Source organism: Petaurus breviceps, unplaced genomic scaffold, assembly GCF_028583685.1.
Source record: "Petaurus breviceps papuanus isolate PSGF00001 unplaced genomic scaffold, PetGlider_PUasm1.0 164, whole genome shotgun sequence".
NCBI lineage: Eukaryota > Metazoa > Chordata > Mammalia > Diprotodontia > Petauridae > Petaurus > Petaurus breviceps.
The window spans coordinates 1663904-1690372 of record NW_027185735.1 but is presented as its reverse complement, the minus strand read 5'-3'; the positions used below and the strand labels follow the sequence as shown (position 1 = coordinate 1690372).

General features: G+C 37.4%; 1 protein-coding gene and 1 pseudogene across 1 annotated transcript in view; both read right to left on the bottom strand.

Annotated features, from left to right (window-relative positions):
* MDGA2 (MAM domain containing glycosylphosphatidylinositol anchor 2) overlaps window positions 1-26469 on the bottom strand; it is a 990863-nt gene that overhangs the window by 27997 nt on the left and 936397 nt on the right. The window lies entirely within an intron of this gene.
* Window positions 11432-26469, bottom strand: part of LOC138156906 (protein arginine N-methyltransferase 1 pseudogene) — a 37413-nt pseudogene continuing 22375 nt past the window's right edge.

Here is a 26469-nt window from a genome sequence, read left to right as displayed (position 1 = left end):
GTGGGTAGGGAAAAATTGGGAGAAAATTTGTAACTCAAAATCTTGTGAAAATGAATGATGTAGACTAAAAAATACCCAGAATTAGATAAATTAGTATAGAAGGATTCTGAATTGTGGAGGGTTTTTTTTATTTTGTAAGTGTCTTTTGAAAAAATAAATTAAAAATTTTTAATGAATAAACAAAAAATAAAATAAAATTATATGACAAAAAAGAAGAACAAGAAATGTTGGAAGGGATGTGGGAATATTGATACACTAATGCACCATTGGTGCAGTTGTAAACTCATTCAATTATTATATAGAGCAATTTTCAACTCTGCTTAAACTTTTATAGAACCTCTTTTCTGGTGGCAAAGAACTGGAAATTGAAGGAGTGCCCATCAATTGGGGAATGACTGTACAATTTGTGGTATATTATTGTATTGGAATACTATTGTTATGTAAGAAATAATGAGCTGCATAAGTGGTGGGGAACCTGCAACCTTGAGGCCATGTGTCTCCTTCTAGGTCATTGGGTGTTCTCTTTTCACTTAATCCAAGTTTTTAAGACAAATCTTTTTATTATGGGAAGTTCTGTGAAATTTGGATTTAGTCCAATTTAAAAGACCTAGATGACCACATGTGGCCATTTTGAGGCCTAGATGGTAACATGTGGCCTGGAGGGCACAGCTTCCCCATCCCTGAGGTAGATGCTCTCAGAAAAACCAGGACTTACATGAATGGGTGCAGAATGAAATGAGTAGAACTGGGAGAGCATTGTATACAGTAAAAGCATTGTTGTAAGATGATCAACTGTGAATGACTTGACTATTCTAAGCAATACAATGATCCATGATAGCTCTGAAGGACTTATGTTGATAAATGCTATCCATCCTGAGAGAAAGAACTGAGGGAATCTAAATACAAATTGAAGCCTACTTTTTCAATTTTTCTTTATATTTCTTGGATTTTTATTTTGGTCTAGGTTTTCTTTTACAACATAACTGATATTATGTATGATTACACATGAAAAACCTTTATCAAATTGCTTGCCTTATCAGGGGGTTGAGGGTTGTAATGGGAATGGGAATTTGAATTATCTTCTCTGCCCCTTGTTTTTGCAATCAAACAGGTTCTTGGCACCTAGCTCCAAGTTAATGATTCTGTCAAAGTATTAAGATCCAGATCTTGGGAATCCCACAGTGGGATGGACTTGTTGATATAACAAGAAGTGAAAGAACAGGGAGGAGTGAATACCATATATAAGGAAAATCCTGAGCTAAGAGGGGCCAGAACTTCTGGGAGCAAGCATCTGGAGGTTGTGCTGCTACTGCTGGAGAGAGAGAAGAAAACTGAGAACTGAATTGAGAACTGAGAAGAGAAATGGGAACTGAGGACTGAACTGAGAATTGAAAACAAAAGAGAAATAAGAAGAGAGGAGAATTGGGAGGAGTCGTGGCTGTGGTTTGGGTACTTTATCTTTCTGTTTCGATGTTACTTTATCATATTGGTCTGCTGACAGAGGACAGTGCTGTTGTTCCAAAAGCTCTAGGACCTTCCTGCTGGGTCAAAAGCCCTGAAAGAGGATTTTCTTGTTGTATGTTTACAGAAATCCTGGAGGAGGGTCTTGCTGATGATGTCAGAGGTCCAGAGACTATACTGATGATTTGTGTTGATTCCTCAGACCTTGTTGTTGGGTCTATATTGATTTTACAGGCAGAAAGTGAATTGATGAGGATGCTAGAAATGTTGATGAATGTTATTGTGGCTTTGTTTAGTTTTGTCTTCCCAGGAACAGAAACTGTGAAGAACTTGAGATGGACCAGACACTGTGAGCTTCAATATGGAACAGGAACTGCCCAAGAAGCTGGACAAATAACTGAGAGCTGTCTGCCTTTGAATCCAGGTGGCAGTTGGATAGATTTGTGAAGGAGCTGGGACCATAGAAGAGGAACCATGGAAGCTGAGAGACTACCTCAAGTCAAGATGAAAGGACCTCTCCTTAGGTATTTAATGCAAACTGAGAAAATCATGACTTACTGTGGCCTATGGGTGGAGAACTTTGACCTTTATATTTAGATGATTGAGTTAGGGAATTCTCCAATTAAGAAGAAAGAGGACTTTCTGATTGAAGAGACAAAGACAATGTGACCTACCTTGGAGAACTTTGACCTTTGTACTTTTTGTCAATTAAAGAGTCTTTCCTCCTTAAAGATGATTGAATTAAGGACTTACTAAATGATTGTGTTACTAAATGAAAGTTATCTTCTGCTTAAAACTGTGTGACAACTCTGATGAAAACTATGTGGCCATTTTAGTGATAAGTTGTTAAGTTATAACACTGTAAATGCTGTACTTTGATTTCTGTGAATTTTTTGCCTTAATTTGTTACTGAATAAGTAGAGAGTTCACTATGCTGTGTAATCAGAATCTTGAAAGCTGTTCACAGCAGTAGTCCTCTGGAAAGCTGCTCCTGCTTGGCCTTAAAAGGATGGAGGGAGAAAATCTGGAACTCATTTTTTAGAAAAATGTTGAAAATTGATTTATGTGTAATTGAAGAAAAATAAAATATTAAATAAAAAGGTTTTAAAAAATAAAGCTGTAATAGGGTCATGAAGACTTGAACATGACTGAAAATTACTAAACAATAGCCATAACCATTAACTGTGAAGTGTCTGAACAATGGACATAGTAACAATAATATTGTATGATGGTCAACTGTGAAAGAGAAGTATTCTCAGCAATACAATGACCCAAGAAAATTCTGGAGGACTTATGATGAAACATGCTAAGAACTAATGGAGTCTGAAAGCAAATCAAAGCACACTTTTAAAACTTTATTTTCTTGTTTTATTTGGGGGTGTCTGCTTTCTTTAACAGTATGACTAATATGTAAATATGTATTGCAAGACTGCACAAGTATAACCTATATCAAATCACTTGGTTTCTCAATGAGGGGGGAGGATAGGAGTGAAGGGAAAGGATTTGGAACTCAACATTAAAAAAAACAAATGATTAAAGTTTCTTTTACATGTAATTGCAAAAAATATTTTAAAACAATCAGTATTGGTGATAACTTTAATTAACTTTATTGAGTTTCTATTGTTTGCAATGTTTGCCAAAGATCTTGTCTGTTTTTCTTGCAGGAATGAAATACCTCTCTTTTATTGAATGTCATCACTTTTTTTTTGCTTTTGTAGGGGAGAAGGCAGGGCAATTGGGGTTAAGTGACTTGTCCAAGGTCACACAGCTATTAAGTGTTAAATGTCTGAGGCCAGATTTGAATTTAGGTCCTCCTGATTCAAAGGCCAGTGCTCGATTCACTACACCACCTAACTTCCCCCTCACCTTTTTTTTCACTGATGCTTAGACTCATGTTTCCAAAATATCATTTTGAGTTTCCTATTTTCTCCTGTCCTCCCACCTCTCTCCTACTCACTGATAAGGCAAACAATATGTCAACTATTCATGTGAAATTATGTAAATATATGTCTATATCAGCCATATTGCAAACAAAAGGAAGACATTTTTCTTCAATTTGCACTCAGAAACCATCAGTTCCCTGTTTGAAGGTGGATATCGTCTTTTTTTGATAATGAGTCTTTTCAAATTGCCTTGGATCACTGTATTGATCAGATTACCCAAGTCTTTCTTAATTGATCATCACTACAACATTGCTGTTACTATGTTCAGTCATTCCCTAATTGATAGGCATCCCCTCAATGCTTTCTTTCCCACTAAAAAAAGAACTACTATAAATCATTTTGGTACATATAGATCTTTTTCCTTTTAAAAAAATTCTTTGGGGGACAGACCTAGTAGCAATACTACTAGATCAAAGAGTATGCAATTTTAAAGCCCTTTGGTCATAGCTCCAGATTGTTCACCATAATGATTGGACTAATTTACTACTTCACCAATAGTTGATTAATTTTGTTTTCTCTCCATCCCCCAGTATCTGCCTTTTCTGATATATGTTAAGTGGTACCTCAGAGTTGTTAATTTGTCGTACTCAAATCAATAGTGATTTAGTTTTTTTTTTAATATGACTATGGCTAGCTTTGATTTCTTCTAAGATTGCCTGTTCATATACTTTGACCATTTAACAATTGAGGAATGGCTCTTATTTTTATAAAATTGATTAAGTTTCCTATATGTTTATGAAATGAGTACATTATCAGAGAAACTTGCTTTAAAATGCTTTGATATATTACCTCTTAGCAAAATGCAGTTTCCCTGATTATCTCTTCATTTAGGTATAATTTTACTATTCCTTTTTCTAAGATCATGATTACTAGCCCTGCTACTTCAGCTGAAGCATAGTACTATGTTCCAACCCTTTATTTCAACTCTCTTTGTTTATTTCTGTTCTAAATATATATCTTTTGCACAACATATTGTTGGATTCTGGTTTCCAATCTATTCTGCTATCCACTTGCATTCTATGGATTAGTTTATCCCAGTTATATTCCTTAAACCCAATTCTTCCTGACTCTCATTGATTGGACAACAATAGGTCCCTACCCAAGCACCATTTAGTGGTTATTTGGGGAACCCTGATGGCTATAGCAAATGTAAATAGAATTTTTTTTCTCTTTTGGCCAGAAACACTTAAGGGTCTTCCCTCCCAGTTTGATTTTTTTTTCTTTTTTGATTAAAGGGGTCATCCCTTGACTCATTCCTTAAACAACTGAATGGGAATTGCCTCAGTCAAAGTGAGAACTCCAAAAGACCTTAACTTAAAAAGGCTTACCCCCATATAGAGTTGTCCTGATTTACATCTGGTCACTGGACCCAAATGGCTCTGGAGGAGAAAGTGAGACTAGTGACTTTGCACAATCCTCCTTCACTTAATTACAATTCATTTGCAAGTCATGGAATCATTTTCCTGATTGTCATGATCCTCTATGAGAATGAAAGACAAACTGTAACTACAAACTAATACTTCATCCCATTTGCCTCTGTTTATCATTCCACCTCTCTTTTTACCTTGCTCATTCTCTAAACTCTTTCTTGCTTCTGATAATTCTCTCCCCCAATCTGCCCTGTCCCTTATAATCTTCTACCCATTTTCCCCTTCCCCTCATATCTACTTGGCAAGATAGATTTTTATACCCAACTGAATGAGTATGTATTATATTCCATCTTTGAACCAATTCTGATGAAAGTGAGGTTCAAGAATTAATAGTACTTAGGGGAGGAGTGAAGATGGTGAAGTAGAAGCAAGAAATTCCATGAGTTGCCATCACAACCACCTACAAAACCTGTAAAATATGACTCTAAACAAATTTTCGACCTACGGAATCCACAAAGTGACAGAGAGAAACAAATCTCCCACTGAATGCAGCCCAACAAGCCAACAAAAAGCATCTATTGCACTGAGCTGGGAGCCTAGCACAGTCCCACATGAGCCACACCAATGCCCAACGCAGTCCCAACCAGCGGCACAGACCAGCCAGAGCAGATTTCAGGAGACTGAATGACAGGCAGCTGTGGTGGTTTCCAGACATCTCAACTCATAAACACCAAAGAGAAAGCAAAATGTCAGTGGGGAACTCTGTTGGAATAGGGTGAGAGAGGAGTATGGTCCAAACATGGCCCGGGGTGAGAGGAGGCAAAGGAGTGGCAACTGAAGCTACTGCCACATGGTTGCCTCTGGAGGTCCTGGCCTGTAGACCTTGGGGGAGGTGGGGCAAGTGACCATTAAAAGGGTAATCACTCTTGCTTTGACCTACTTGCATCTGAGTCACTGTCTTGGGTGGTGATCCAGGGGTGAGAAATACCAGTGTACCAGAGATTGGCATTTCTGCAGAGAGGGTGCCCTCCTTAGACCTCTGACAACACATGTGAAAACCCCAGCAATTTGGGACAAAGCTCTCCTCTCTGGAAGCAGAGTTCTACCATGGCAAAGAGCTCAAAAGTCAAGTAATTGGCTGGCAAGATGAGCAAACAGAGGAAGCACAATCGGACCATAGAATCTTTTTTAGGGGGACAAAAAGGATCAAAACATGGAACCAGAGGAAGTCAACAAAGGCAAAACTACTGCATCAAAAAGCTTCCAAGAAAATTATTAACTGTTTACAGGCCATGGAGGAGCTCAAGAAGGATTTTGAAAATCGAGTGAGATAAGTGGGGGAAAAATTGGGAAGAGAAATGAGAATGATGCAGGAAAATCATGAAAAGTGAGTCAACAGCCTGGTAAAGAAGGCCCAAAAAGTACTGAAGAGAATAACACCTTAAAAAATGATGAATTCGGCATTTGTGAAGATGGTGGAGTAAAAGCATGACCTTGCCACAGCTCCGGCTTCCACCCTCCCCAATCCATGTCAAAAGGGGACTCTAAAAAACTTTGGAGCTACAGAACCCACAAAATGACACAGAGAAGCTAACCTCCTGCTGAGGACAGTCCAGCAGGCCAGCAGGAATTCAGCACAGCCCTCAGGGAGCCGAGCCTAGCCCCAAGCTGAGGCTTTACCATAGAGCAAGCCTGACCAGCTGCGGCCAGAGGGACTCCAGAGCAGCAGCAGTAGTGGCCGTTTCCAGATTTATCAACACATAGACACAAAGGACAAAGTGAGCGGTCAGTACAGTCTGGACTTTGGGACCAGTAAGTGGGAATGAGTGGCTTTTATCCCCAGGGAGAAAAGCTTCTGAGACACCAGCATGTGGTGGCTTCAGCTCCTGGCCTGCAGAGTGTAGGGGGACCAAAGCACCAGTCTGAGGGGTAATCGCTCTTGCTTCAACCTGCTTGGATCTGGATTACAGTCTAGGGTGAAGGTCCTGGGGTGTGTGTCCAGCTTGCCAGAGTGGGTGGAGACCTCAGAGAGGGCACCCTTCTAATACCTCTGGCAGCTGAGAAAAACCAAGTGTTTGGGATGAAAGCTCCCCTGTATGGTGGCAGAGTCCTACTGTGGCAAAAAGCCCAAATGTCAAGTAATAGAGTGGCAAAATGAGCAGGCAAAGGAAACAAAGCAGATAGAAGATTCCAACAATACACTCATATTTTAGGGACAAAAAGGAACAAAGCATGGAATAGGAGGAAATCAGTAAAGGCACCAAAAGCTTCAAAGGAAAATACAAGCTGGTTACAGGCCATAGAGGACCTTAAAAAGATTTTGAAAACCATATAAGAAAAGTGGAAGAAAAATTGGGAAGAGAAATGAGAATAATGCAAGAAAATTATGAAATGAGAGTCAACAGCCTGACTGAGGAAAATAATACCTTAAAAAACAGACTGACTCAAATGGCAAAGGAGGCCCAAAAAGGCAATGCGGAGAAGAATGCCTTAAAGAGCCTAATTTGCCAGATGGAAAAAGAATCCCAAAAATTCAATGAGGAGAATCATTGCTTCAGAATTAGATTGGAGCAAATGGAAGCTAATGACTTTATGAGAAATCAAGATGCTGTTAAACAGATCCAAACAAATGAAAGAATAGAAGGCAATGTGAAATATCTCATGGGAAAAACCACTGACCTGGAAAATAGATCCAGGAGAGATAATTTAAAAATTATTGGACTGCCTGAAAGCCATGACCAAAGTAAGAACCTAGAAATCATCCTCCAGGAAGTTCTCAAACAAAACTGCCCTGATGTTTTAGTACCAGACGGCAAATTAGAGGTTGAAAGAATCCACCGATCACCTCCTGAAAAAGATCCCCAAAAGAAAACTTCTAGGAATATTATAGCCAGGCTCTGGAATTCCCAGATTAAGGAGAGAATATTATAAGCAGCCAGGAAGAAACAATTTGAATATTGTGGAAACACAATCAGGATAACCCAGGATCTGGCAGCCTCTACACTGAGGGATCAAAGCCTTGGAATATGATATTCTGGAGGGCAAATGAGCTGGCATTAAAACCAAGAGTCACCTACCCAGCAAAACTGAGTATCATGTTTCAGGGGAAAATATGGTCATTTAGTGGAATAGAGGACTTTCAAGCATTCTTGCTGATAAAACCAGAGTTGAATAGAAAATTTGACATTCAGATACAAGAAGCAAGTGAAGCATGAGAAGGTGAACAGGGAAAAGGAATCATAAGGAACTTATCAAAGTTGAACCATTAACATTTCTATATGGAAAAACAATAATTGTAACTTATGAAACTTTTCTCAGTGGTTGAAGGGATTAGAAATATTTATATTTGTCTTTATATGAGGGTATATGGGCATATGAATACATATGTGAATGTGTGTATATATGTTTACAGGTATATATAGATAGAGGTCACAGGACCAATTTAACAGGAAGGAATGATACTCAAAATGTGAAATTAAGAGGTGACAGGAATATAATGAGAGGGGATGGGGAGAGATATATTGGAGTAAGCTATCTCAGAAGAGGCAAGGGAAAATGGTTACAAAGGAGGGGAAGAATAGGAAGGCAAAAAGGAATGGGTCAACCTTATTCCCATTGAATTTTGCTTGAGGAGGGAATGAAATACACACTAAATAGGGTATCTCACCCTCTAGGAGAATAGGGGGGGAAGGGGATGAGAGGGGGGATGATAGAAGGGAGGGTAGCCTGAGGGGGAGGGTAGTGGAAGCACTCACTTTTGAAAATAGTCAAGATCAAAGTAGAGAATACAACAAGAAGAAGGTGGGATAGGAGGGAGGGAAATATAGTCAGCCTTTTACAATATATCTACTATGTTTTTGTTTTGCATTAGCCACACGTGTACAACCTATACTGAACTGCGTATCTTCCCAGTAAGGGTGGGTGACAAGGAAGGGAATGAATCTGGAATTGAAAGTTTTAAAATTAAATATTCAAATATATGCATATATATATATATATATATATATATATATGTGTGTGTGTGTGTGTATGTATATATATATGTATACTATCATTAATACCATCTTACATGTAATTGGGAAATAAGATATACAGGCACTGAGGCATAGAGATCCACTGGAAAAGTAGAAAGGGGTATGAGAGAAAATATGGGAGAGAGCAGATTGGAAGAGGTGATATCCTGTGGGACTGCTATTTTGGGGCAGTGGATAGGGGAAAACGGGGAGAAAATTTTGTAACTCAAAATCTGGCAGAAACAAATGATGTAAATCAGATGTTAATAAATCATTAAAAAAAATATCAAATCAACCCACATTGTGAAATGATGCTGGATAAAGTAAAGTGAAAGTTTAGAGTAGAGTTGGTAAATATGGCACAATGTGGTTTCTGGAGTGAGATTATGCCAAAAATAAAAGTAAATGCTTCTTTGAAAAAAAAAAGTGTTTGCCTGGGTTTGCATGTTTACTAACGTTTGTGATTCTTATTTCCCTAAGTTGACTATTTCTCTATTGGGAAACGACTGTTTCTAACCCCCTCAGTATGAGATTTTGTGAGTTTGAGAGATTGGTTGCTAAGCAGCAAATCATTTCTGCAGTGACTTCTCAGAGAAAACCAGTGTTGCTGGGGAGGATACTACTGCTGAAATGTGGGGGGGGGGGGAAGCCCATGCTAGGTCATCTTGATTTGGTGAAGTGCTCAGACTATGGATCCAAGGCAAATGTATGATGTCTATTCAGCAGTCCTATAAAACTGTCTTTACCTCTTGAGAGAATATTGTATTGTGTGGGAAGTATATGCTAATATGTCCTTTGCATTTACGTTTTTTTTTGTAGTGGAATAAATAAATAGCAGTCCTCTACCTCATCACTTCTTAAAGTGTGGACTAAGTATGGACATACTTTCCAGGTGTCTTTGAGGTAAAAACTATTTTCATAAAAATACTTGGATCTTATTAAAATATTCTTCCCCTTTCAAAAAAAAATGATTAATTCAAATAACAAAAGAGCCCAAAAAGCCAATGAGGAGAAGAATGCCTTATAAAGCTGAATTGGCCAGGTGGAAAAGGATTTTCAAAAACTCATTAAAAACAATAATTCCTTCAAAATTATATTGGAACAATGGAAGCTAATGACTTTATGAAAAATCACGAGAGTATAAAACAGATCCAAACAAATGAGAAAAAATAGAAGCCAATGTAAAATATCTCATTGTAAAAAGCACTAACATGGAAAATTGATCCAGGAGAGAGCATTTAAAAATATTGGACTACCTGAAAACTACGATCAAAACAAGAACCGAGAAGTCTTCCTTCAAGAAATTCTCAAGGAAAATTTTCCCTAATATTTTAGAACCAGAGGACAAAATAGAGATTGAAAGAATTCAGTAATCAACTATTGAAAAAGATCCCAAGAAGAAAACTCCTAGGAATATTATAGCCAGGTTCTGGAGTTCCTAGGTCAAGGATAAAATATTACAAGCAACCAAGAAAAAACAATTTGAATATTGTAGAAACACAATCAACACAAGGTCTAGCAGTTTCTACATTGAGGGATCAAAGGGCTAGTAATATGATATTTCAAAGATCATAGGAACTAGGATTAAAACCAAGAATCACCTACACAGCAAAATTCTAATGTTTCAGGGGAAAATATGATTATTCAATGAAATAGAGGATTTTCAAGGATTCTTGATGAAAAATAACCAGAGCTCAACAGAAAATTTGACTTTCAAATAAAAAAAGCAAGAGGATAAGAAGGTAAACAGGAAAAAGAAATCATAAGGAACTTATTAAAGTTGAACTATTAACATTCCCACATGAAAAAAAATGATAATTGTAACTCAAGACTTTTCTCTGTATGTGGACGGTTGAAGGAAATATATACACACATATATACATATATGTATAGGATAGTGTATATGTGTATAAAAACATATATGAGTGTATATATGTGTTTATACATGTATATATAGACAAGGGGCACAGGATCAGTTGAATAGAAAGAAATGATATCTAAAAAATAAAATTAAGAGGTGAGTTAGGAATATAATGAGAGAAGGACATAGGGAGTGATAGAATGGTAAATTATCTCATATAATGTAAGAGAAAACTGTTATAATGGAGGGGAAGATCAGGAAGGTGAAAGGGAATGTGTCAACCATACTCTCATTGAATTTGGCTTAAGGAGGGAATAACATACCCACTCATTTCGGTGTCTTACCCTACAGTAAAGTAGGGAGAAGGGGATAAGAAGTGGCATGATAGAAGGGGAAGCAGATTGGGGGAGAGGGTATTTAGAAGCACAAGATTTTGAAAAGGGACAGGGTCAAAGTAGAAAATAGAATAAGTGCGGACAGGATAAGATGGAGGGAAATATAATTTGTTAGTCTTTCATAATATATCTACTATGGGAACATTTTGTGCAACTACACATGCACAACCTATGTTAAGTTGCTTATCTTCCCAGTGAGGGTGGAAGGGAAAGAATCTAGAAACCCAAGTTTTCTTTTTTCCCCAGCTGACGATTTATTGTCATGAATGCAACCATATAAAAACATAAGTTATGAAAAACACAGTCAGGATGTGGCCCCTGGGCCCCTCACTAACCCACAGGAGGGAGCTGGGGCTTGGGGATGGAGGACAGAGGATGAGGGAAGGGGTTATGGGGGGCCCCTAGGCCCCCAGGGTGGCGGCTACCCAGGGTAGGCTGGGCCAGCCAAGGTGGGAGGCCTGGAGCAGTAGGGGCCGGCAGGGGAAAGGGCCCACTGGATCGGCCCACGGGGCCAGCTCAACGCATCCGGTAGTCGGTGGAGCAGGAGAGCTCACACAACTGGCCTTTGAAGTCCAGATCGATGGCGAAGTCTAGGTCTCGATTGCTCTTGGCATTGGGCCGCATGCCAATGGTGCCAAAGATCTCCTCGCCCATCTTCAGTGTGAGGTAATCCTCCATGTAGAAGACAGTTTGCTTCCAGTGCGTGTAAGGGGACTCAGGGCTTGTGGAGATGCCCGTGCATTTATGGCAGCAGGTGAACTCAGTGTTGAAGTAGGTGACCAGGGCGTGGACATAGTCGTTCCTCTTCACTTGCAGACAGAAGGGGGAGGTGAAGGTCAGGTCATCCATGCTCATGGTGTAGATGTCCACCTCCTTTATGAGGCAGGCATAAGTGACCAGCTGCTTAGAGCCAACCACGTCGATGAGAGGCTCCTTGATGGCGACGTCCTTGATACAGGACATGTCAAAGCCATAGACATTCTCCCACCAGTGAATCTTTTAGTCCTTGTACTGCCGGTCCTCGATGGCGGTCATGTACAGTGTTGCCTGGTCTGGGAAGATGAGCCCATGGGGGCCAGCCACTTGTCTCAGGCATGCAGGACGGTGTTGAGCACGGACTCATAGAAGAGGCAATAGCCCATCCACTCGCTAATGATCACATCCACGGGCAGCTCCACCTCCTCCACCTTCCCTTTGATGATGGTCACCACGTGGTGAAGTTTATTGGCCTTGACGATCTTGACGGCATAGTCAGATATGCTGGAGCACTCAATCCCGATGACCTTCCGGGCCCCAGCCTTGGCCGCAAACATGCAGAGGATGCCGGTGCCCGAGCCGACGTCCAGCACCACCTTGTCCTTGAACAAGTGGTGGTCATGGAATATGGAATTGCGGAGTCGGGGGGAGAGAAGATGGCAGCGGCAGCCGAGGCCACGAACTGCATCAGGGAGGTGTCCTGTCTACAGCCTGAGAGCAGCGAGAAGCCCAATGCTGAGGACCTGACGTCCAAGGATTATTACTTCGACTCCTACGCCCACTTTGGCATACATGAAACCAAAGTTTTCAAAACAAATGTTAAAAAAAATTGTATTTTTTTTTACATCCAACTGGGAAATAAAGTATACAGATATTGGGGTATAGCAATACATCTTGCCCTACAAGAAAGTTTGGGGGATGATGGGGAAGGATATAAAGAGAGCAGACTGAGGGAAGGGGTATTCAGTCAGCTCACTAATTTGGTGAGGGAGGTAAGAAAAAGACACGGCATAACTTGTAACTCGAAACCTTGTGGAAATGAATGTTGAAAACTAAAAATAACCCCCCAAAATAACAGCTCCCCCAATTTTCCCGTCCACTATAAATGCTCTTCATTTGTGTCTCCTTTATGTGAGAATATTTTCCTCTCATTTTTTACCTCTCCCTTCTCCTTTCTCCCAGTGCATTCCTTTTTTCATGCCTACATTCTTTTTTTGGGAAATCATCCTATATAATCAACTCACACTCATGTCCCCTGTTTGTCTAGCATCCTTTTAACTGTTCTAATAATTTTAAAGTTCTTAGGAGGTACCAATTTAACTCCATTGAGCCTGTTATGTTTACTTTCATGTTTTCCTTTATATAAGTCTCTTGAGTCTTGTATTTGAATGTTAAATGTTCTATCTGACTCTGGTTTCTTCATTAGTCATGCCTGGAAGTTCTCTATTTCATATACACATATATATATATACATACATACATACACATATATATATACATACATACACACACACACACACACACACACACACACACATATATATATATATATACACACACACACACACACACACACACACATACACACACATTATTTTCACCTGAAGGATAATACTCAGTTTTGCTGGGTAGGTTATTTTTTGTTTTAATACTAGTTCCTTTGCTCTATGGGATTCTATCCCTTGGAATTACAAACCCTCCATTCCTTCAATGTGGAAGCTGATAAATATTATACGATCCTGACTGTATTTCCACTATATTTGTATTGTTTCTCTCTGGCTGCTTCCAATATGTACTTGTTGACCTGGGAGACATGGAATTTGACTATAACATTCCTGGGAGCTTTCAGTTTGGATCTCTTTCAGGAGGTGGACTCTCAATTTCTATTTTGCCATCTAGATATAAGGCATTGGGGTGGTTTCCCTTTATAAGTTCTTGAAATATGATATCTAGCTTTTTTTTAATCCTGGCTCTCAGATAATCCAGTAATTCTTATATTATCTCTCCTCAATCAATTTTTCAGGTGAGTTTTTTTTCCATTGAGATTTTTTGGGTGTTTTGCTTCTGGTCACCACCTCCCCCAATCAACTATTGCTTTTATCCCTTTTTATCAGCTCCTCCTCCCCTTCTATTATCCACTGACAATCAATTTATTGATTATTTGCTAGTCTAATTAATAAGTTCATTATTAATTAACAAGAAACTGTGTCTCCCAGACTTTTCATTTGTCTTATCTTGAAGTTTTGTGGAGGAGAATGTTGGGAGAGATTTACTGGGTCATGGCCTGTATTCCACCATCTTAGTATTTTCATGACTTTAAAAAAAATTGACTTATTTTGTTTTTGGTCTTTATTTGTATTTCCAGCACTTAGCACAGTGTCTGGCACACAGTGGGTGCTTAATAAAAGCTTGTTAATTGGTCATGACTTGACCTTGTTATACATCTTGCTTTCTTTGTCTGGGGGAGCAGCTATAATTACTATAGATCTTGGAAATTATTCTTATTCTTGGGGGAGCTTTGAGATGTTTTTAAAAACTAGATAAAATGCCTAGTCTGCTATCTTGTTGGTCATGTAACCTGAAATCACCAATGATCTCTTAATTGTCAAATTAATAGCTTTTTCTCTTTATTTCTCTTTCTTGATCTTTCCTCAGTCTTTGATGATGAAAATAACCTGAATTCACACAATATTTTTTTTTGTTTTTGTTTTTTTGCTTTTTGGAGGGCAATTGGAGTTGTGATTCACACAATATTTTGAAGTTTATAAAGCATATTACACATATTTTCTTGTCTGATTCTCATAAGAACCCTGTAAAGGAAGGTGCTAATATTTTCCTGATTTTACAGATAAGGAAACTGAGGCTGAGAGATTTTAAATAATTTGCCCAAAGTCACATATTAATCACTTTTTTCTTCTGTATACTCTCCCATCTCTGTTGAGTTTTTGTTTTCTTTTGTTTCTGTAATTTTGCTTTCTCCTTGTTCTGTTCATAGTATCTTATCTTTCTTTTCAGTGACTTTTGCTAATTCTTTATCTCTGTCATACCCTTTTAAATACGGGCCCCCAAATTCAGTTCTAAACTCTCTCTTCTTTTTGCTCATGTAATGATCTCACAAGATTTTCCTCATATATACATATATATGTATTTATATATATACATATATGCATATATGTATTTATATATGCATGTGCATATATCAATGTGTGTATGCATGTATGTGTATACATGTATGTATCTGGGGATATATAGACACCTATATACAAACATATGTATACACACAGTAATCATATATATATGTATATCCAAACAACCTCTCTAAAAAGCTACTGTCACATCCCAATTACCTCTTTTTACATCTCAAACTAGATGTCCCAGAGGCATCCCAAAGTCAACATGTCCAAAACAAAGCTTTTCCTCTCCCTCTCCTCTGTGTCAACTCCCTATTACCTGAGGGGACTATCATAAAACCAGGTCACCTGGGATCACAAACTTAGTGCCATCCTTAACTTCCCTCTTGTTCCTCATATTCAATCTGTTTTGATATCTTGCTATCTCTATATTCCCAATATTTCTTATTACATTCTGTTCATTTACAAGCTTACCAAATTGATTTGGGATCCATCATTTCATACACAAACCATTTCTGTAGTCTACTAGTTCATCTCTCTGCTTCTCACTGTAATCTATTTTCCACTTGTTTAATAGTGTTTTTCCCCTAAGGTGCAGGTTAGACCATACCATCTTCCACCACCTCCCTCTCAATTAACTCATGTGGCTCCCTATTATCTTCAGGATAAAAATATAAAGTCTCTTGTTTGTCCTTTAAAACATTTCACAAAGGGGCGGCCAGGTGGCTCAGCGAGTAAGAGCATGGGCTCCAGTGTCGCGTTGACCTGAGGATCAAATCCGGGCTCAGAAACTTAGCACCACACCCAGAAATAACTGGCCGTGTAACCCTGAGCAAGTTACTTAACCCCAATTGCTTTAAAAAAAAAAATTCACAAGTGGTCCCATGCAGACTTTCCAGTCTTCTTAAAATTTAATCTCCTCCACATATGTTACGATATAATGACACCTTCTCATTGACCCTTAGCTTGTAATGCTTCTCTTCTACACTTCTGCTCCTATCTTCCTTTAAAATTCAGGTCAAATCTCTTTTTTTTTTTTGCTAAAAGTCTTCCCTAGTTCTTTCTTCTTTTCCCTCATCCCCACTACATCCAGGGCTTTACTTCTGTTTATACTGCTAGATTACTACTAATTTATATTGCTCCTATTACATATGTACATGGTTATTTAAACATTTTTCTCCCTATTAGAATGTAATTTCATTGAGGTCAGGCATCTGTTTTAATTTTTTTCTTTATATTCTCATTGCTTAGTACAGTATCTGGCAAAAGCAAGCATTTTATAAATTCATTGTTTGAGAGAAGCAATGAGATATAACCTATATTACAGCACATCTATTGTAGATAGCCTTCTCAAGGAATTTAGCTGCAAAAGGCAATATATGACGTACTAGTGGTCAAGAAAGATCCAATGAATGTTTCTGAGGATGAAAGAAACATGGACATGTTTATGTGCAGTAGGTAAGCAGTCAGTAAACAGAGAGATTGAAGATAATTGAGAGAGTGAGGATTATAGAGAGGGCAATCTGCTGAAGAGGACATAATTGAATAGGATCATTTGCTCAGGTAGAGGGATTTGCCTTGGCAAGGAGGAGTTACCTCTTTATTTGAGAAAAGGGTAAAGGAGGAGGTACTGGAAGAATGCATCTAAGGGATATGAGGTAAGGAAAAGTGAGCTCTTGGTGAATGACTTCTATTTTACACATGCGCACACACACAAAATATTTATAAGTAAAATAAAAAAATTCTTAGATGAAAGGGATAAGGGAGGAGAAATCATGGCGAGTTTGAGGACAGATAAAAAGATTTGCTGGATATTCAATGGTGAGAGTTATAGTAAGTTGATTAGGGTGGTATAGAAAAATTTACTAGTGGTAGTGACAGCCCAGTTGAGATTATGTAGCATAAATTTGTAGTGGACCCAGTTAGAAGGCCTACATGATTTCCCCCAACTTTGCTTAGTAGCATGTGTATAGGATTCAAGGCAGAAGATCTTGAGAACGATCCAGGGCTGGAGCTTGGTAGGACATAATCAGTTAAGGGTCAAGGGACTTGAGAACAAGACGATATGTAGTTTAACTTCTTGCAGAGGTGATGGTGAGACCAGACAGGCCAAGAAATTAAAGGTTATAGTGTAGATGAAGAGAAGGTTTAGTATTGAAAAACAGAGGGGGGATGTGGAATACCAACAAATTGTGGTATAGGAATTTCATTTTTCATGAAGATGAAGTGTGATTGATGGCAAGTTCGAGGTTTTGGACATCTTTGTGTATGACTGAGATGGAGTGGAGAAGGACGTCATGGGAACTGAGTAAACTGAGGAGCTTAAAGGTTAGAGTTTTTGAGGGAGTATCAAGATGTATTTGAAATGTCCTAGTATGAAGGCAGGAGGAATGGAGGGGGAGAAAATGTTTGTAAGCCAGGTACTGAATTGAGGAAAGAAGGAGAGTGTCTCAGAGGTATAGACGACATCTATCAGGATTTTGATTGAGTGATAAATTTGGATTTTGTGAAACTTCGAGGTAGAGAGTTTAATAATGATGAAAGGAGGAGATCCTGGAAATGGTGATGGGGAACAGGGAAGATTCAACTCTCTTGCTTTGATGATTTAGTTTGAGGAGAATGAGTAAAAATGCAGTCAGTGCTAGAAAGGATGGAGAAACATACTGTGTCTTAATGATGGAGCTTGGTCTCTGTGAGGACCCCAAAATGGGAGAAATTAGAAAGGAAGACATATAAGATTTAAAATAAAATTTTTTTTTGCTCATGGAACAGACATTCCATAGGGCACAGTCATAGGAAAATCTACATATATGTGAGAAATGTAAAACATGGTGAAATAACCTAGACAATTTTAGTTTTCAAATTACTTCCTCTCCATAATTTCCTTTCCTCCCCTTCAGCAAAATTTGACATGATACAACAATTACTTGTAGAAAGCACTTATTTCTTATGTCAATTCTACATATGGACAAAACAGACAAATAAGGTTTCTTTAAAAGATCTTATAATTGGGGGGGCAGAGCCAAGATGGCAGAGTAGAAGTACGCAGCTCCAGCTTCCACCCTCCCCAATCCATGTAAAAAGGGGACTCTAAAAAAACTTTGGAGCTGCAGGACGCACAAAATGACACAGAGAAGCTAACCTCCCGCTGCGACAGCCTGGCAGGCCAGCAGGAATCCAGCACAGCGCTCTGGGAGCCGAGCCCAGCCCCACACCAAGGCTTTAGCCCCAGGGCCGGCCTGACCAGCCACCAGCCAGAGGGATTTCAGATCAGCAGCAGCTGTGGCCGTTTCCAGATTTATCAACACATAGACACAAAGGATAAAGTGAGAGGTCAGTACAATCTGGACTTTGGGACCAGTAAGTGGGAGTGCTTGGCTTTTACCCCCAGGGCAAAAAGCCACTGAGAGGCCAGCACAGCCAGCCAGTGCCACGTGGCAGCTTCAGCTCTTGGCCTGCAGAGTGTAGGGGGACCAAGCACCAGTCTGAGGGGTAATCGCTCTTGCTTTAACCTGCTTGGATCTGGATTGCAGTCTAGGGTGGAGGTTCTGGGGTGTGTGTCCAGCTTGCCAGAGCGTGTAGAGACCTCAGAGAGGGCACCTTTCTAATAACTCCGGCAGCTGAGAAAACCCCAGCATTTGGGACGAAACTCCCCTGTCTGGTGGCAGAGTCCTACTGTGGCAAAAAGCCCAAATGTCAAGTAATAGAGTGGCAAAATGAGCAGGCAAAGGAAACAAAGTAGACAGAATCTGATTCCAACAATACACTCATATTTTAGGGAGAAAAAGGAACAAAGCATGGAACAGGAGGAAAGCAGTGAAGGCAGAACTCCTGCACCAAAAGCTTCAAAGAAAAATACAAGCTGTTTACAGGCCATAGAGGACCTTAAGAAAGATTTTGAAAACCAAACAAGAGAAGTGGAGGAAAAATTGGGAAGAGAAATGAGAATAATGCAAGAAAATTATGAAATGAGAGTCAACAGCCTGACTGAGGAAAATAATACCTTAAAAACCAGACTGACTCAAATGGCAAAGGAGGCCCAAAAAGGCAAAGAGGAGAAGAATGCCTTAAAAAGTCAAATTTGCCAGATAGAAAAAGAATCTCAAAAACTCAATGAGGAGAATCATTGCTTCAGAATTAGATTGGAGCAAATGGAAGCTGATGACTTTATGAGAAATCAAGATGCTGTTAAACAGATCCAAACAAATGAAAGAATAGAAGGCAATGTGAAATATGTCATGGGAAAAACCACTGACGTGGTGCCATACCAATTAATTTACCAAAAAACTACTTTATAGAGTTAGAAAAGATAGTAACAAAATTCATTTGGAAGAATAAACGGTCCAGAATATCAAGGGAATTAATGAAAAGAAATGCTAGGGAAGGTGGACTAGCTTTACCATATTTCAATCTGTACTATAAAGCAGCAGTCATCAAAACTACTTGGTACTGGCTGAGGAATAGAGGAGTGGATCAATGGAATAGATTAGGCACACAAGATTTAGAAGTCAATGACTATAGTAATGTATTATTTGATAAACCTCCAGACCCTGGTTTTGGGGATAAGAACTCACTATTTGACAAAAACTGCTGGGAAAACTGGAATATAGTATGGCAGAAACTGGACATAGATCATTGTCTAACACCATATACCAAAATCAATCTAAATGGGTTCATGATCTAGGTATAAAGGTTGATACTGTAAACAGTCTCCTAAAAAAAGGAATAGTTTACCTACCAGACTTGTGGAGAGGGAAAGACTTTATGACTAAACAAGAATTAGAGAACATTATAAAATGTAAAATGGATAATTTTGACTACATGATATTGAAAAGTTTCTGTACAAACAAAGCCAATGTAACCAAGATTAAGAGGGAGGTGGGAAATTGGGAAAGAATCTTTACAACCTATGTCTCTGACAAAGGACTCATTTCTAAAATATACAGAGAATTGAGTTAAATTTTTAAGAATACAAGTCATTCCCCAATTGATAAATGGTCAAAGGATATGAACAGGCAGTTTTCAGAGAAAGGAATTAAAGCTATCTATAAGCACATGAAGAAATGCTCTAATTCACTATTGATTAGAGAAATGCAAATCAAAACAACTCTGAGGTACCACATCTCACCAGTCAGTTTGGCTAAGATGACAAAACAGGAAAATGACAAATGCTAGAGAGGATGTGGGAAAACTGGAACACTAATGCATCGTTGGTGGAGTAGTGAACTGATCCAGCCTTTCTGGAGAGCAATCTGGAAGTATGCCCAAAGGGCTATAAATACTTTCATACCCTTTGATCCAGCAATACCACTCCTAGGGTTATATCCCAAAGAGATCATAGAAATGGGAGAAAGACCCATATGTACAAAAATGTTTATAGCAGCTCTTTTTGTTGTGGCAAAGAATTGGAAATTAAGGGGGTGCCCATCAATTGGGGAATGGCTGAACAAGTTGTGGTATATGCATGTTATGGAATACTATTGTGCTATAAGAAATGAGGAGCAGGCTGTCTTCATATTTACCTGGAGAGGCTTAAAAGTACTGATGCTGAGTGAGAAGAGTAGAACCAGGAGAAATTTGTACACAATTACAGACACAACGTATGTGTGATGACCAACTTTGATAAACTGGACTCTTCTCAGCAATGCAGGGATATAAGTCAATCACAAAAGATGCATGATGGAGAGAAAAATGTACATCCACAGAAAGAACTAGAAAGAACTAAGTTTATATCCAGGTGAAAGCAAAATACCTGATCTTTTACATTCTCTTAAAAAAAAAAAACACTGACCTGGAAAATATATCCAGAAGAGATAATTTTAAAATTATTGGACTGTCTGAAAGCCATGACCAAAGTAAGAACCTGGAAATCATCCTCCAGGAAGTTCTCAAACAAAACTGCCCTGATGTATTAGAACCAGAGAGCAAAATAGAGGTTGAAAGAATCCACCGATCACTTCTTGAAAAAGATCCCAAAAAGAAAACACCTAGGAATAGTATAGCTAGGCTCCAGAATTCCCAGATTAAGGAGAGAATATTACAAGCAGCCAGGAAGAAACAATTTGAATATTGTGGAAACACAATCAGGATAACCCAGGATCTGGCAGCTTCTACACTGAGAAATCTAAGGGCTTGGAATATGATATTCCGGAGGGCAAAGGAGCTGGGATTAAAACCAAGACTGAGTATCATGTTTCAGGGGAAAATACGGTCATTCAGTGGAATAGAGGACTTTCAAGCATTCTTGCTGAAAAAAACAGAGTTGAATAGAAAATTTGACATTCAGATACAAGAAGCAAGAGAACCATGAGAAGGTGAACAGGGAAAAGGAATCATAAGGAACTTATCAAAGTTGAACTATTAACATTCCTTCATGGAAAAACAATAATTGTAACTTATGAAACTCTTCTCTGTAGTTGAAGGGATTAGAAATATGTATATATATATATATATATATATATTTGTCCAAATATGAGGGTATATGGACATATGAATGCATATGTGAATGTGTGTATATATGTTTACAGGTATATATAGATAGAGGGCACAGGTCCAATTTAACAGGAAGGAATGATACTTAAAATGTGAAATTAAGAGGTGAGCAGAATATAATGAGAGGAGATGGGGAGAGACAGATTGGGGTAAACTGTCTCATACAGAAGAGGGAAGGGAAAATGGTTACAATGGAGGGGAAGAATAGGAAGGTAAAACGGAATGGCTCAAACTTATTCCCATTGAATTTGGCTTGAGGAGGGAGTGAAATACACACTAAATAGGGTATCTCACCCTCCAGGGTAATGGGGGGGGAAGGGGATGAGAGAGGGGATGATAGAAGGGAGGGTAGGCTGGGGGAGAGGGAGGTTGGAAGCAATCATTTTTGAAAATAGACGGGATCAAAGTGGAGTGTAGAGCAGGTGGGAGGTGAGATGGGAGGGAGGGAAGTGTTGTCAGTCTTTTACAATGTATCTACTATGTTATTGTTCTGCATTAGCCACACATGTGCAACCTATACTGAACTGCGTATCTTCCCAGTAGGGGTGGGTGACGGGGAAAGAGGGGAATGAATCTGGAATTGAAAGTTTTGAAATCAAATATTCAAATATATATATATATATATATATGTGTGTGTGTGTGTGTGTGTGTGTGTATACTATAATTAATACCATCTTCCATGTAATTGGGAAATGGAATGTGCAGGCACTGAGGCATAGAGATCCACTGGAAAAGTGGAAAGGGTTATGGGGGAAAATGTGGGAGAGAGCAGATTGGAGGAGGGGATATCCTGTGGGACTGCTATTTTGGGGAGGTGGGTGGGGGAGAAATGGGGAGAAAATTTCTAACTCAAAATCTGGCAGAAACGAATGATGTAAATCAGAAGTTAATAAAGCATTAAAAAAAATTCCTTTGGCTAAAAAAAAATAAAGAAAGAAACCCTTTCAGATCAGTGTAAAAAAAAGATCTTATAATTTACAAAAACCTGTGGAGATGTTGAGAATACCTTATTCATGTATTCAAGTCATTAAGAAAAATCTGTTTTCATCAAAACGCATCCCTTTTTCCCCTCAAATTTTGTGCATATGAAATAGTTGGCACATATTTAATTAAATAACATCCATTATATTATAAGAATTATAAGATAGTTATATAAGATCCACTTGTTTCCTTATCAGAGGCCCTTAATAAAATGCATAAATCTCTTACTTTATTCTCTCTTTTTCAATAACTTAAAGTAGCACATTATATTGTTCTGTGAAGTTTATCATATAATTTTATGCTGCTACTGTAAAATCTATATAAATTTTTATTTTTCACTTTATCTCATATTTTGTTTGCCCCTTCATTAGTTGAATGAACTTCAGCATTTTCTTTTCTTTCTTTCACTACACTCTTCACTGCTAAGATATGTACAAGGTATCTTGCTGTATCTCTTCCATAGCCTACACCCTTGTTAGATGACTTTATCAAAAAATGCAGTGATGTTTCAAATACTGTAAATGGTTCAAGGCTTAGAAGATGTTCCTAACATTTGGCAAATTTCTTGCCTCCTGGAATATTTTCAATGAATTATTTCAGTGTTGAAAAAGCACTTCTTTCCTTCAATATTACTAATTAAAATGTAAGCAGTCAGAAAATATTTTGTTAATTTTTCCTTATCTTTTTTTTCAATAATTTCCCAGAGTTAATTGATCCTTCTTTTGATGCTTCAAGCTTAAGTTGGACATTTTGACTAGAGATAGAAGACCTGTTTGGTGCTATTCTTTTATCAGTCAGCTACTAAAGGATTAACTCTTCTGTTGTTTCATTGGTTAGAGTGACTCTTTCACTATCAATAGCTACTTTTGTTAAAATGTTATTTTTTTCTTGTATTTCTATTTTACTTTGGTTCTAAAAGTTGAAGCAGATATCTTCAAAATCTTGATTGACTGAAGCTCCAGATGTCACACAATTTGATAGTGCTTCATTTTCTTTTGTTTCAAAATCAGATATTTGAAATTTGATAGAACTAGCTTTAGGAATTGTTATCTCTTTTTGTGAATCTCTTTTATCAGATAGTGATGTAAGGGTAGGACTCCCTGAACTATCTCACTCATTTAAAAGTAACTACCATTGTTGGGTAAGAATATTTTTCAAGGAATCAATAAATCAAAATAAAGCATAAATGAAGATTCTATCTATATAGATGGAGATATCTATATGTAGATAAAGATATCTCTATCATCTATGTAGCTTTACTTTCTTGAGTTAATCAAAGTCACTTGGTGAGACACAAGGCATTTTTGTAAAAGGAAGGATATTTGTCAAAAAACACAGATTTTGAAATTGCTTTAAATCTACATTCCAGCATACCTGTGAGGAAAAAAAGGCAGGAACAGTTTTGTCAGAGAAGGAAGATATCAATTAAATTTCTATATTGGTTATATATGTTTCTTGAAGAAGACCCAGGCTGAGGGAAATTCCCAAAATAAACCTTTTCTTTTACCCACTTTTACTTCCTGAAACTTATCCATAGATAGTACAATATGTTATGATATTTTTTTATGCAAACCATTCCAAATAAAATGAATTTTGCCCCAACAATGGAAGACGGGTTAACAAAAGAGAGATATATAAATAGAAAGTTATCATAGAGCCCATTAGGAGTTTTTACTCACTAGGGACTCGCAATAATTGTGCTTGAACTCATAACTTTTTACCTAAAATAAATTCACGAAAAGTAAGAGAATGAAACCACACGTTCTACTTAAAATTTGCTAATTATTGTAGCCATTACAGTAATTTGAGAGATTTTCTGCCACTAATTTCTCTTTTTCTGGATAGAATCAACTTTATTTTTTCCACAGCACACTGAAAGACTTTTGTTTCATATAGCAATGCTGTCAAATTTCATGGAAACAGTCACAGATGCTCTACAGCATCTCAAAGCTACACTGGTGCTTCTTATGGATTGAATAGGATTAGTGTAGGAATAGGAAGTCTTTTTACTTGTCACAGATATTTCATCCTTAATTAGTGACAGCTTTCAGAAAAAAAATTAACTTTAGACTGGGCAACTCTACCAGGATAGGGGGCAAATATTAATTGTTCTAGCAAATAGCATCTTCCTTCAAATACTTCTCATTTTTTTTTAAGATGAAAGGTACGGCTAAGTAAGATGGATTTTAGTATCATCTTCATTTTGCAACAATTGTACAGTTAGTGCAATAGTCCATTGTACTCAGCAATATTTATTGTTTTTTAAATTATCGAATTGTCAATAAATTTTATAGAAAGACCTTTTCTTTATTCTGTTGGAATTTTTTTCTGCATATAGCATTTTTTCTATAAAATATTTTCTTCATTAACATATTTTAACATTCACTTTAGAATTTTTCAGAACTTTGAAGGTGTTTATTTTTTGCTTTTTTGGAGGGCAATTGGGGTTAAGCAACTTTCCCAAAGTCATATGGCTAGTAAATGTTAAGTGTCTGAGGCTGGATTTAAACTCAGGTTCTCCTGATTCCAGGGTGGGTGCTCTATACACTGTGCCACCTAGCCGTCCCTACTTTGGAGATATTTAGACTAGCTCTCATATAATATTCAGTTCTAATTATTATTTTTCAATTGTAAGTCAGAAAAGGTTTTCTTTTTAGAGTATGTTTCTCAAATTTTTGCCTTTTTTTTTGAACAAGGTCAAGGGTGATGCTCATCTTCTGTATTCATGATGAGCATCTTCTGGTTTCCTCAGCATTGAGTTGATTCTTTACTGATCATATATAGGAGGTTTTATTCTTTAGGGCATAAAATCTTAACCAAATAAGGGATAGAGGTAATTAAAAACATCAATGTCAAAATTTTGATTATATAAAATTTAAAAGATTTTGCTCAAAATTAACATAACTTGAATAATAAAGGAAACTGTCAACTGGTCAAAATATTTGTATCAGATATCTTTGATAACATTTGATATCCAAGATTAACACACACACATATATATAATGTATATCTTGATATGTGTGCACATATAGAATTTAGGATACATATTTGTAAGTGTCTAGATGTATGTATATATGTGTTTATGAACAGTAACATGTACAACCCCTAACCATTCCCAAGTAGAATAGTGATCAGACATGGTCAGCAGATATGAGTCATTATGAAAAGCAGAATTTCCAACTATTAATAATAATGTGGAAAATTCCAAAAATAGAAATAAAAATGAAAACTCCTCTGAATTGGCAAAAATGAGAAAATATTATAATAGTCAATGTCAGAATGCATATAGAAATAAACACACATTAATGTATTTATGATAAAGTTGGAATTAGTGCAACTTTTGTGGAAAGTGATTTGAAATAATGCAAATAAAATTTCTAAAATATCCATATTTTTAAATCCAGATATTTCATTCCTGAGTTATGCTCAACAGAGGTCCCTAACAAAAAGAAAGACTCCATATTTTTTTAAAGCTAAGAGATGAGTTTTTTTTTTTTTTGTAGCAGGGGATAGGGAAGAGAACTAATAACATAAACAATCTAACTTTTCAAAAGAAAGAGAAAAAAATAATTTTTCAGTATTATAACTGCAAAAAAACAATTCATAACAAATTGCCAATAAAGGAAATTATTAGAAACTATTTTGCTCAATTATACACCAACAGCATATATCAACATTATAACAACTACATATACAACTTAGATAAAATGTATGAATATTTACAAAAATTAAACTAATCAGATAACTGAATATGAAATATATAAAGATCCTAATTTCAGTAAAAGAAATTCAATAAGATGTACAATAATTCCGTAAGGTGGTGGGGTGGGACAGAATCCCTAGTAACAGATGGATTTACAGATTTATTCACTGAAACATTTAAAGAACTCCAATAAATTCCAGCATTAGATAAACTGTTTTTAAAAACAAGAAGAGAAGGGCTCCTGCTAATATTCTTTTTATGATACAAACACATTCTTGGTACCTAAGCCTGGGAAGGACAAAGCTAAGAAAACAGAGCAATATCCCTAGTGCATATAAACATAAAAGACCTAAAATAAAAAGC